At 39.8% G+C, this 13198-nt stretch overlaps 1 protein-coding gene across 2 annotated transcripts in view; it reads left to right on the forward strand.

The window, feature by feature from the left end:
- Positions 1-13198, forward strand: part of LOC139631761 (cGMP-dependent 3',5'-cyclic phosphodiesterase) — a 134282-nt gene that overhangs the window by 38259 nt on the left and 82825 nt on the right. The window lies entirely within an intron of this gene.

Consider the following 13198-nt stretch of genomic DNA (forward strand, 5'->3'; position numbering starts at 1 on the left):
GTCCCCTTCTCTATCTGAATGATGACGATGAACTTTTGTCTGGAGGAGGTAAGTTTCAGCTCCTGTTGCTGCAGCTTTCTGTCTTTCTCTGCTGATTGAGTCAGTGATATACTTATTACTCGCCTGGGGGTTCTGTGTGTGTGTGTGTGTGTGTGTGAGTTAAGGCTCAGATAAAAGACGGAAAGATAAATCAGCCATAAACATGAAAGGGAGGAAATTAAAGACAGTGACATTTTTGTTTTAATGGCAGTGCACAACCATCTCTATTTGTGTGTGCTATATGCTTGTGTGTGTGTGTGCGTGTGTGTTTGTGTAGAGTGTGATTACAAGGGTGTGTTTGTGCGTGCGTTTGCATTTTATATTGCAGAGGGATTTAATGTTGTTGGCAGCAAAATTGAAAAAATATTTGATTGGCTGCCAGTGTCGACATGTTCTGCTCAGATCCAATTACCTAGACAGATAAACACTCACAGAGATGCAGGCACATGTGCGTGCACACACACACACACACACACACACACACACACACTGATGACCCCCCCACCCACATACATAAACACATACACACACACACACACACACACATATGGCCATTCATAGATGGAAAAACGCGTGTGTGTGTGTGTGTGTGTGTGCGTAACTCCATCACTTGAAATCTTCAAACGTGCTCTCCCATAATTACAGTTTTTAGTCAGTGGTGAGTAATTGCGATGGCGCATTTGTTTTATTTATTCAACCTTTATTTTTGGAGTCCTTTTTGTACGCCTGTGTGTGTCCCCACATCTTTGTGTATTAGGCCTCCACATACGCATTTCCTCAGTCAGGTTACGTTGCTGAAAGTCTTGTCCAACTGCATTCCTCGCAGTCCAGGTTTTGTGTGTTTGTAAGCGGTTTGTTGCCAATGGCTCGTTGCTGAAGCGTCACCAGTACGGTAATACTGTCTGTGATTTGGCTGCAGGTGAACATGCAGCGTGGGCAGCGCCACCTGCAGGAGCTGCCTGAATTACATTTGTTTCACTCTGTGCATTTAGAGGGATACGTTTTTTTTAGGTGATGTCACGACTCTTACCCTCTGGTTTGATGGAAGATATCTATGAATGGAAATGCCTCATACATACAACTGTATGTTTGTACAGTGTAGGAGTAAAAGTGCTGTGTGTGTGTGTGTATCTGTTCATTTGTGAATGCGTGTGAGCCAATGAGGCAGGGAAAGCAGCAGATTAATCCCCTCTCAGTCTCCAACAGAACAGATGTGAGGATTAATTTGTCACTGAATCAGGCTGGTGCTTATGTGCTTGTGTGTTTGTGAGGAAGAGAGTTCCCCAAAAATTCAACAAAATGAGGGTTTGTATGTATCCTGTGTATAGATTTCAAAACCTCTGCATGTGGATGTCTCAATGCAAATGTAACTTTTTTGTCTGTCCATATTCGCAGGTACAGTTTGTGTGTCATAAGTGTGCGCAACTAAAAAATAAAAATAGGAAGCATCACTTGGGGTCAGGTGTGTGTTTACTCACCCACCACCCCATCACCAGCTCCCTGACAGCTATGTGCATCTGTCATCCTCGTCACGCTGCCATTTAGTTGCACAGATGTCTCATTTTCTGTCATTTAGTAAAGATGATGTGTTAAAAGCAATTGGAAATTCGGAGACAAACACAAACACAAGGTAAACATGAGTGTGTATGTGTGAAGGGTTTTGTGTGTGTGTGTGTTCAAGAACAGTAGTGCCCCAGATAGATTGATCTTACTGGCATAAAAGTGCTGCTGTTGGATGGAGTTTGCACTTCACAGCTTTATCATTTTCAGCTCTGTGCTCTCTGTGCACCTCACTGCTGGAACAAAATGAAAAGAGAATTTTCTTATGAGAATTGAAACCAGTGGGATTGTCATTCAAATGTGACTACAAAGATTTGATATAATGATGCCATACCGCTGTTTCACTTGTTGGTCTGCATACAGTCATAACACTTAAGGTGATTAATTTCGAGTAATTTCTTACTCTTGTAGCATTTCTCTACTTCTATTTCTTGTTTCTGTATATAAGCTGTATTATTTTAAGCCATTTTACCAACAAAAAGTAAAAAAAGGAAGAGATAAATTCATCAAAACATGCAGTTGCAACAGACAAGAGAGTGCTGACATAAAGCAGTGGCTGTACAACCAGTATCCCACATTTTCAGTTCAAAGGGAGACCTGAGGAAATGCATTGGTTTTGCCCTCAAGATCTGATGTGGTCACTTCAGCTTTGTGCAAAACCTCGGGTGTGTATTTCTTCTTGTCTACTCTGCTTTTATCCTTAATGTGAATACCAGTGGTTTGCTATGCAGCAGGAAGCAGCAAATACAGAGCTTGATGTTCAGCACATTTAGTCAAGCAGTGGAGCCCATTGTAGGTGAGCAATCGACACTTGAGATTAAAAGAAATTATCTCTAACGACAGCAGAGGAATAGTATAGGTACATAGTACCTATGTAGGTTGTATACTGCTATTATGTATGTGAAGTGGTGGAGGAGCCACTACAGGGAAAAAGGATTGTAACTCAGTTTACGCCAGATAACTGCTGTATAAGATGACTCCAAACACTTGCAGGGGCAGTGTTCTCTGTGATGACTCAAGAGGACACAGACATAGTAATTATGATAAGGTGAGAGAAATTCCTTTTCATATAGGTGACGGCTCAGCATGTCACATCTTATGCATGCTCCAAATTTCACCTCAGTCACACTTGAAACCAAAAAATACAAAGTCCTTCAACTGGAGGCAAAGAGGCAAAGAACTGGAAGGAAAAAAGACAACATCATGTGCTTTGCATTATAGCAACATCATTTCCATGTAACAAAATATTACATAGCTCCAAATAGTCGTCAGTTGTGCAGTTAAATCACACCAGGAGTGTGCTCCCCCTCTTGGTTTTATTGCGTTGATTATTGGTGTTACATTGGTGGCTTAAAATTAGGCTTCTTCAAATGGAATCCATAACATTGAACAATTCCCAACACCACTCTTCAGTTACAACAGTTGTGAGACTTGATGATAACAGGTAAGCTGTTACATGCGTAAGCGTAGTGGAGAGTGCTGCAGCCACCATAGTTGACAGCTTAAATCAATCGCCCCGTTGGTGATGGCAGTATGCAAGTGTGGATTGGTGCATCAGCCGATCCAGAGCACAGTGCTTGTTGAGTGATGTATGTGAACTAGTCTTAGGAATAAGTGCCATTTTATCTGTTAGATTTTGTGCCATCCATGGCAAAAGCAAACCCTCCTTCTATGCAGCAAACTAGGGCCGATTTGCAGGCTCTGACAGAAGAGACAGACAGGATGGTAGTAAACTTATAGCAACTCTATAATCCTTTGAATAAACAATTGTAAAAATTGGCACATATCTGCCTTTATGTGCCGCTGAAGTTTCCTGGATCTGTTGTAGATTAGTATAACATGCAGGTTTTGCTTCATAGTGAACTTCACAGTCGATCCCTCCGTAAAACATGATTGTATTGCTTTAATTGGCTTCGTGCAAGTTTCAGTTTAAAGTTCACTACACCATTCTCTAACAAGTTTTTTAATGAGGAAAGATCAAAACATTACTCTCACTCAGCCAATTAGAGTTTTACCTGCATCAATCCTGGATATATTCACTTGTAAAGGCTTTTCAGTTTAGTGCTTTTTGCAGCATACAAATGTACTGTATACCATCAAAGACTCAGGGCTTGCATTAGTTATGCGCAGTACTGGAAGAGGTACTCAGATCTTTTATTGTTTCAAGTAAAAATCCTGCATTCAAAATCCATTTAGTCCTGTGGCCCCCGATGTAGGGGTCGGACCCTCCAAAGGGTCAAGGGCAGTTTTGAGTTTCTGCTTCACAAATTTGTAGTTACCTTTTTGGACTTTTCTCAACTACTTGCTTTTTTGTGAGATAGTGGATGCTTTTCCTCCTTGGGCCTCAAACAGCTATTTAAATGAAACCTTGTGAGAAGTTTAAACCAGGCAGCAACCTCCAGTGCAAAAAAAATTAAACCAACACAGATTGCCAAAAATTGCAGTTCTTTGAATGGCCACTTGAAGCTGGCTCCAAAAGCAATCAATCCCTATAAAGTCCCATCTTAAAATGCCCAAGTTTACAACGGAAATAAATGTTTACAGCCTGATACAAAAATGGGTTTTGATCTCTATAGTGAATTCACCCCTTCATGACAACTGTACAGAGGGTGAATTTTAATATAAATCACCCATTTAAATGTTATTGAGGCTTAAAGTGCTGCATAATTGAGGGTGTGGCCGCTTTGAATGACAGGTGGGTACATCACAGCTTCTTGGTGCCCAGCTGCTAGCTGTCTGCTGGGCATCACCTCAGCTAATTCAAGTCACTGAACGTCACCTCTCAGTCGTGTTTGTGGTGTTGGTGCCTTTTGGAGGATGCAAATATCAGACTAATAATATGGTTGTCTGGTAAATTAACTAATATAATGTGAGGAGGTCTGAACTCCTGCTTTTGAGGTGAGTGAAATTCTTGCATTATTTTATTTATATGTTAGCACTAATTAGCCGGTATCGGTATCTGGGCTATCAATGCATGGTTTGTTAGCTTAGCTTTTTAACCAGCTAATTAGCCAGCAAAGTCATTTGCCCTGGGTTAGCCTTTGAGTAAGATGCCCAGACACCCAGCTGTGCTAATGATGCTAACAGGAGCATATGCTTGCCACAGTTATTAAACTGGCATGCATCAAAATTTCGGCTCCACACATGCCAGCTGGAAGTCAAGCACTGCCAAGACAACATGGAGGTTAAGTCCATCTTTATAAAAAGTCTATCGTTTAGACTCATAGACATCTGAAAACGTGACAAGAATGTTTCATGTATGATTAGGTTTATTGTAACTCAAGAATATTAGAGACATTTTCAGCTGCTTCTGATTCTATAACAATAAAGCAAAAGCTCTTTTGACTGTAGATATCTCTAGTCAGCGTGGAGTTGAAGGAAATATTTCCAGACTTTCCAGAAAACAAAAATTCTTTGTACCCCTCCCAACCTCATTTCATATTGGGCTAAAATATGGTTCTTTTGTTTATTTGATCCTTTCTCCTGCTGTGGTGGCATTTCTCCTGTTGCATGGCTCACCATGGCTAATGGCTGGAAATCCAAACAAAGGAGTGAGAGTGTCTTACATCATAGGGCACAGCAGAGTGGCATTATGTGCTGTAGGGTTCAAAGCAAAAAGTGAGAAGAAATTTACACAAGCTGAGACTGCTGAGCTCCGCCTGCCATGACACTTTGAATCACGCATTCTGATAAATGACCACTGACACAAGGGCACCTTCACTTCACAACAACCCCCTGAGAGTACTGAATATATACGTGTATATGTGTGTGTAAGTCAGAGTCAGTGTTTTTACTTTGATAAATGGGCTGTATTATTCAGTGCTGCTGAATTTTATCTCAAGTTGATCCCTACAGGGTATTGTGCAAGTTCTTTCTCTCTCTCTCTCTCTCTCTCTCTGTGTGTTTGTGTGTACGTGCGTGCATGTGTGTTTGTGCGCACGTACTTACACAGTCGACTATCCCACATGCACTTACCTGCAGGTAAATATACAGTATATTTGCCAGCGTGCAGGCCTCCTGCTGACTTGCTAGTCTCCATAGAGTATGAGGCATTTCAGTGCTCTCCACTCATTCAGACAGATAGCTAATATTCACAACACATTCACTGAGAAAATATAATAAAAACAAGACGAGAGAGCACAGCATCTCACACACACTGCAGATACACACTTAAAGGCAGCATACAGTATTGCAGCAGGTTATTTTCAGCTTCTTGCTTGTTTTTTGCACTTACATGCTCGTTATTGTAATACAATACAATACAATGGTGGTTCGCTACCAGGACTAAGTCCTCCTGTCCACATGTTGAAGAGTCCTTGGGCTAGACACTGAATCTCAAATTACTTCTGTTGAATAAACCATATTTTATGGTAACAGAAAGCATCAATTCTCCTTTCCCACCTTCTCTCCAGCATGGAATCCCTGTTCACTGCAGACCTTGTCACTGTTAACTATATCTTTTGGAGAGTGCTGTTTTTGAACCTTTGAACATAGCCATTTTTGTCTGTTGGATCACATGCCCAGGCCAGAGGTTGTGCTTTTTAGAGAAACCATCTGTTTCTTCGGCAGTCAACAACAATTTTGCCTCTGTATGAACTGTGAATATTAAAAAGCAAATCTGTCCCTGTGAACATTTTCCTCACACAGACTCACCTATGCTGTTACAGTAGTAAGCAAGCAGGAGCAGAACTGTGATTTGTTCAGTGCAAAATATTACAGCAGATCTAACCATGGTAACCAAAACATTGTGAAAATTTCTCTTGTAATGTTGACGTGCAGCTTATTCCCTCATGGATATAACTCTTATCCTGATGCTTGGATTCATTGCAGCCATGATCCACACAGAAGGCCTCCAGACTGCATCTGAATTGCTCAGACGTTGTTACATGTACATGATGTGACTTGCCACTTCTTGAATCACTTTGAACCATCATAACTAGGCAACACAGATACACAGTGAAGCATGATTATGCAGCTGCATGCCCAGGTCAACAGTAGCAGATAAATGAAAGTCCAAGAAGTGTTTGTTTGTTCAGCAAGGTGCTGAAAGATTTACTGGTATGTCTTAGTGAAGGAGAAGTGATCTATTCATGTATTGTACAATGTAAGTAAGTGATTTCTGTCACAAGCTAATTCATCCATGGCCTTTCCAGAATAACAATGAAAAGAGAAAAATCAAGATCTGGTTTTGTCAGGCTAGAGGGCACATTCACAACTCCTAGCTGAGCAGAAGAAAGAAAGAAGTGATGAGTCATCATTCACCTCGAGTAGGCAGAAAGGGTTTACAGAAGTTGTTCTCCTGCAACTGTTTCTGAAAGTGAACCTCCATCCATAATGGAAATCTTTTCTAAGCATCAAACGTACCTCTGCAGGCCTAAAAAGGAGCTTGGAGAAGTTACGGGTCAAGATCACTTGTGCTCAACACCTAATTGTTCAGTGCAGAAAATTCCCAAAGTGACTGTTGTAATATCAGCCATATATCTACATATAAACCTATAGACACAAGCTTTGTCAGTCCCTTGTTTCCTAATGCACCATTCCCAAAAATGAAGCTCATCCTTTTCAGTTAAAAGTGAACATTTTAGGTCCTCACACAATATGTTTCCCGCCAAAAAAGGACACTGTTCATCTTAGTTACCGTAAAGTCAAGTCCTCTTTTAATGAGTGCAGTTTAGTTAAAAAAAAAAAAAAAACTTAACATATGGAAAAGTTCAGAAAGTGGGGAGAAAAATGGGAATATGTTGCTGGTAATGAGCACTATCATTAGGGAACCCTGTAGGGAGTTTAATTGAGATTTTGAACATTTATGAATCATCTTTATTTTGACGAATGGCAACATAATAATGTGCTCATCATGCACACTCTTTTATATTGTGGGGTATAGTTCAGATAAATTATATTTGTCTATTAAAATGTAAAATGAAATGGAGATCACCAGGTTACAAATGGGAGCAATAATAGACACAGACCTATAGTACATGTACATAAACACATATAGCACCTTCTCTGTATTATTCCCACTGTGAGAAACAACTTTCTACTTTTTAACTTGGCTTAAAAAACATTTTACAATTTTCCTAAGCCAATGTATAAAATCTATCTAAAACTTAAGGTGGGTGGCCTACCCACACTCCTTTCACAAAAAGAGTAGATGGTTTTCTCTTCATCTGGCATTGCCGCTGTAGCTCACTGCCAGCGAGGCCAAGTTAGATAGGGATGCAAGTGCAGAGGCAGTAGAGAGGCTGCATGAGTAATACCCAGCAACATAAGAGGAGGATAGATAGATAGATAGATAGATAGATAGATAGATAGATAGATAGATAGATAGATAGATAGATAGATAGATAGATAGATTCTGAAAAGCTATATAAAGAAGGAAGCAAAAAAGGTGAATATACTCCCAAGTAACCCTGATGAAAAAGGCGCACTTTTCTATTCACTTCATTCCCCTCTTAATGTCTCATTGTGTTTTGGGGGGTTGTTTTTGTGTTTTAGTGCCATCTTTTTCTGTCCTATTCAATTTGTGGGTCCTTCCATTGTGGTAATAGAGCATTGCTGAATGGAGACTTGAATAGAGGGGAGAATAAAAGGCAGAGAAGAAAGAAAAGAGCCGAGGAAGTGGGTGAAAGAACAGCGAAGGAAGAAGTGTCAGTTTGTGATTTCCCAGAGGGATTGAACTAAAAGGGAGGGGCGTGTCCCTTTCTCTCTGACTCTCTCACACTGGGTTTGTGTCAGCCTGTACAAGCAACGTGTGTGTGTGTGTGTGTGTGTGTGTGGGGGGGGGTTAGGTGTTAGGTTCACCTACACAATGTACTCTTACACTGTGCCCTCGTGCACCTTCATGTTTCTGGCATGCTCCAGTTTCCCCATTGGACTGTGTTTCAAAAATCAGCCACTCCAGCAGAGGTCTGTGTGTGTGCATGCGATGGGTATTTGTGTGTTTGTGTGTGGAGGTGCATGTGTGTGGCACAAGTGAATCTATGTGCATGTGTAGATGTGTTTTTTTTTTATCAATTTACATTTGCCTTTTTAGATTGGTTGACTGGCTTCCTTATTGATCCAATTCACACCAATAATGGAGATCGATCTCCACTCATTTCAACACACACTCTACCACACACACACACACACACACACACACACACACACACACACACCTACACATTCATGCACTCAAACTTACACTTAAAATTTTCCATAGGCACAGAGGTCAGCATCCCTCAGGCTTCTGTACCTTTTACTCTAAAAGCTCAGCTGTATCAAGAGGGATACATCAAGACATGTGAGTGGCTTTTAGATATCCCTGTGGAGAAGCTGACAGTTAACTGAAAGGGAAATAGGAGCTTCTAGATCTCTGCAGACAGTCAATGTAAAAAATGAGCCGTATTTTGCACGCAAAACTGTCCAAATACAGATGCCCAGCTATCTGATCTATTAAACTGTGTGTAGCTCCCAACAAAAGTTTATGTGCGCACACTTGAACTTGATACTGTCTTGTTAATTCACACAATTAATCATAAATACTTAATGCAAAGCACTGAATATTTTATTACTTATAAACGTGTTCATCTGTCTTGTATTCATGCATAAACACCTTTGTAATATTATAATAGAAATTAGATTTAGGGGGCTTGACACTTGTTTAATTCTCGTTAGGAACCTTAGCCATATTTTATTCTCCTCACTCTCTACTATGCTGTCAAGCCAAAACGCCCAATAAAAGTAATCAAAAAATTAGGTTGTTGTATAGAGCCTGTACTAATTATTCAGTTAAGTTGCAGCACCACAGGCATCCCTGCTTTTAGACTAGTCCAGAGATACTAACACAGACTCCTCATCCTTGAATCCTTTTCTCTTAAGTTAAATGTGAAATACTTCCATTAAGGCAGAATGTAATTCCCACATTTGCGTTGCCTGTTTATCAGACACATACTCGCTCTGTTTACTGCCAGGCTATTGAAAACATCAGACTTTTTTTTTTTTTTTTTTGGCAGATTGTCATTGTAACATTCAGTGACAGTGGCCATTCAACTAGTCTACACTTACTTCACTCGCACAGTATAAACACAATTGAAGAATTGATGCCTAGCAATATTAAGGCTGCAAATAACCCATAATGTGTAAATGTGTAGTCTGTGAATATAATACAAAGTCCACCTTTCATAATTTCAAGAAAAACTCAGCTGTCAATCCTACACCATTTCACTGTTCTCTGACTCTTTGCTGATGACTCATCATTTTCTCTAGCACTCATTTTGCTAAATGATGATTTGTTTGATGTGGTGTGTGGGGGGATGTTGGTCAAAATCATCAGGCCGAATGTCAGGGAGGAAAGTGAGACCTTCCTCTGTGTTAAGCTCAGCTCATGCTTTTACAGTTTGTCAGAGTTTTAATGGGACGTATAGCAGCCTGTTGCCAAGTGCATTGGGGCATCACCATCGGCATTTGAGCTGCATGAAGGTGCCTCTACAGACGAGTGCATGCAGCACCACCATCATTATATAGTGTTTTGATAAGGAGTCACTGCCTGAAGGCATATCCCATGTCACCTGTAGCATTGATGTAGAGGTTGTGATGGTTGTGAGAGCTGTGTCAGTGATAACACTAAAGATTTATTTGGGTTGTGAAAATTGAAACAGCTGTGTTAGCTGTGCTTCCAGCTGAGGTCTCCTCCCCTTTGCTGCTCTCACTCAGAATAAATGAACCATTCAGGCCTTCCAGTAAACGGATTCACATCACAAATAATTTGGAGTTTGAAATATTGATGTTTACAGTCTTAACATAGTCATTCAAACTGAAGAAAGTGTGAAATTTGTTACTGTGAATTCTTGAATTGCCCTGTGAAGTTTAGCAGCAGTGAAAAGAAATTTGATGTGTCACATAGTCCCCTGTGGAGCTGAGGGTTGGCTGTGAGAACAATATGCACCCGTGTCATTATTGTATATTGAGGCACTTGGATACTGGGTCCACAAATTGAAGTTAGAGCTGTGACATTGCAAGGTCTTATTTCTCACATCTGTGGATTGGGTTTATTTTTAAAAATCAATTTTAAATCTTAAATTATTTTTTTTGTAGCATTATAAAAAAATAAATAATAAAGGTTTTTACTTGGATAAAACATTGTATAAAGCAAAAAAAAAAAGTTAAAATGACTTACTCACTGGGAGTAGACAAAATAAAAGTATTATAACTTTGAAGCATATAAATGACAATTACACTACCTTTATACATTATGCTATTTAGCAGCTTTTGTTATAAAGTGGCCATGCAATCAGCACTTTGATATGAGTTTGTTCAAATCAATTGGAGAGAGCTAACACACAGCGACACAGAGCCAAATCATCTGGGCCCAAATTGCAAGTGTATCATTCAGAACGACTGGAAAATGATTAGATAGGTCAAAAGCAGCAAACACACACTGCATTAACACAGAGAAGTAGAGGCCACCGGCAGAAACTTACCATGAGCGACCAATGAAGGCAAAGATGATTTATTAACTTCAAGAAGAGTTAATGTTATTTTACCAACCCGCTGTCGACCCGCAGTTTGCCCTGATTAGGACATGAATGCACTTGATCCAAACAGACACTGAAGTTTTTCATGCCTCTGCTGTCTGCTTTCCCAAGATGCAACCTGGCAGCTCGTTGACCAAAAAAAATGTTAACTAGTGGCATCTCCATGTTAAACTGTCTTGTTTGATTCTCTCTGTCTTCTTCTTATTGTCTTCCTCTCTCATACTGTCTGTGCTTTAGCTTGCTGTGTGTTTTTTTTCTGCCTCTTTTTAGTGTGCAGACAAACCACACACACATTTCTTTGACAACTAGATACTCTTAAACTTTTCATAATTGATCTCAGAGGAGCCCTGCCATGTTGTGTTTCAGGGGCTAGGCTGTTATCCACGTCGAAGTCTGTAACTGCTGAACCACTCGACAGGCGTGTAGAACAGTGTGTGTTTCATTCGGCGCAAACACAGCCAAAATGTCAGAGTGATGTTGACGCTCTGTCCGTCTCTCTGTGTCCGTCCTTTCATGTTAGTCAGTCTGGACCTTCCAGCTTTTAAATCTAGATGTTTACTGGTTCAAAACCATTACAGAATGTGTCCACACTCATTTATTTAATATTACAGGTACTTTAAGCATTCGTGTTTATTAGAATTAAAATGAAAGTGGAGCCAAACCGACAGACCCATTCTGTTGACAGCATGTAAAAATAATCACAGGCGTTGCTGTGGGGGTGACTGAATGGCATAAAACCTAGCTAATGTGTTCCAGCCTTGGCTAATCCTGTTTGACCCTGAAGAGAAAAACAGAAGAAGGATTTTTTTTTCTTTCCACTCATCCATTTAACATCCACAATTTAATTTAACTAAATGCTTCCTGAGGGCTGTGATATCAAATGAAAAATAAATGACAGAATTAAAAATAGTCAGAGGACCGATGGGCTGCTAACAAAGCAACGTATGTGCCACGCTTATCTAGACTTTTATCACATAAGGGAGAAAGATCAAAAACTAAAGATATGAACAAGAAACCCCCAATCAACATAATCTCATTCTCGAACTCCTACACCAGCTTTACCACAACTCTATTGATTCTTTAGTTGGAATTAACCTTTGCTTGATGCATATACATTTAAACATAAGATTTCTCATCAGTATCTGGTATGTAGGTACATTTATGCCGATGAACATGATACTATCACAGCAAAAATACGCATATGCAGTAACGCCCTCATGACCATGCACGTGCAGAAGGGAGAGCTGAGGAAGATTAATGCTACTCTGTTAGGTGTAATAGGTGATAATCAGTGATATCATATGATGTGGTTTGTTGTAAGATTACATACGTCCTGTGTGCTGTTAGGTGATGCTGTAAGTTTTGTTGGTGTATGTCGGTGTTTTGAAATCTTGTTCCAAGAGCCCCTTTTTAAATTTGAGCACCTGCCCCTCTAAAGGTCTCTGTATGGCCCCGTTCATGACATGATTGTGAGAGACTATACTGTACGTCTTTGCATGCTGCTCCTCTGTGAAATGATAGTTAAGGTAATTGACCTCACTGTAGTTCCACTCGGACAGGATTCAGGAACGTTTCTATCCTCTTTATTTCTAATTAGCATTACATTACTATTTTTGGCATTAGCTTTGATGTAATGGTTCACACCATATACAGATTTTATGGTCAACAACCACTGCTGAACTCCAACACTGCAGGGGGAAAATACAACAGAGTCACAAGCATACAAAACATGATTAATTATAAGATCACACAGCCTGTTACAGTCATTTTACTGCCTGCACAAGTCATCCGTAAACAAATTAAACACGAGTGGAGATAACGTTCCACCTTGCCTAACCATGTGTGGTCTAATAGGTATATCAAAACACATCATCTCTGAGTACACTGTAAAACATTTAAAAAAATTAAAACCTAATTCTGCCTTCTGCCTTAACTAATTGTTGAGTTGATTTAACTTAATTTTAGATAACAAGTTCAATTAACCTCAGATATCAAGTTGTATCAACAACTATTCAGTCACACTGACAAACCTCACTGTCAGAACTGCTTCTTATTTACATTTTCTTACTATCATTTTTATTATT

Source organism: Trachinotus anak, unplaced genomic scaffold, assembly GCF_046630095.1.
Source record: "Trachinotus anak isolate AG129_WGS33_773 ecotype Australia unplaced genomic scaffold, CSIRO_AGI_Tana_v1 ptg000014l, whole genome shotgun sequence".
Lineage (NCBI taxonomy): Eukaryota > Metazoa > Chordata > Actinopteri > Carangiformes > Carangidae > Trachinotus > Trachinotus anak.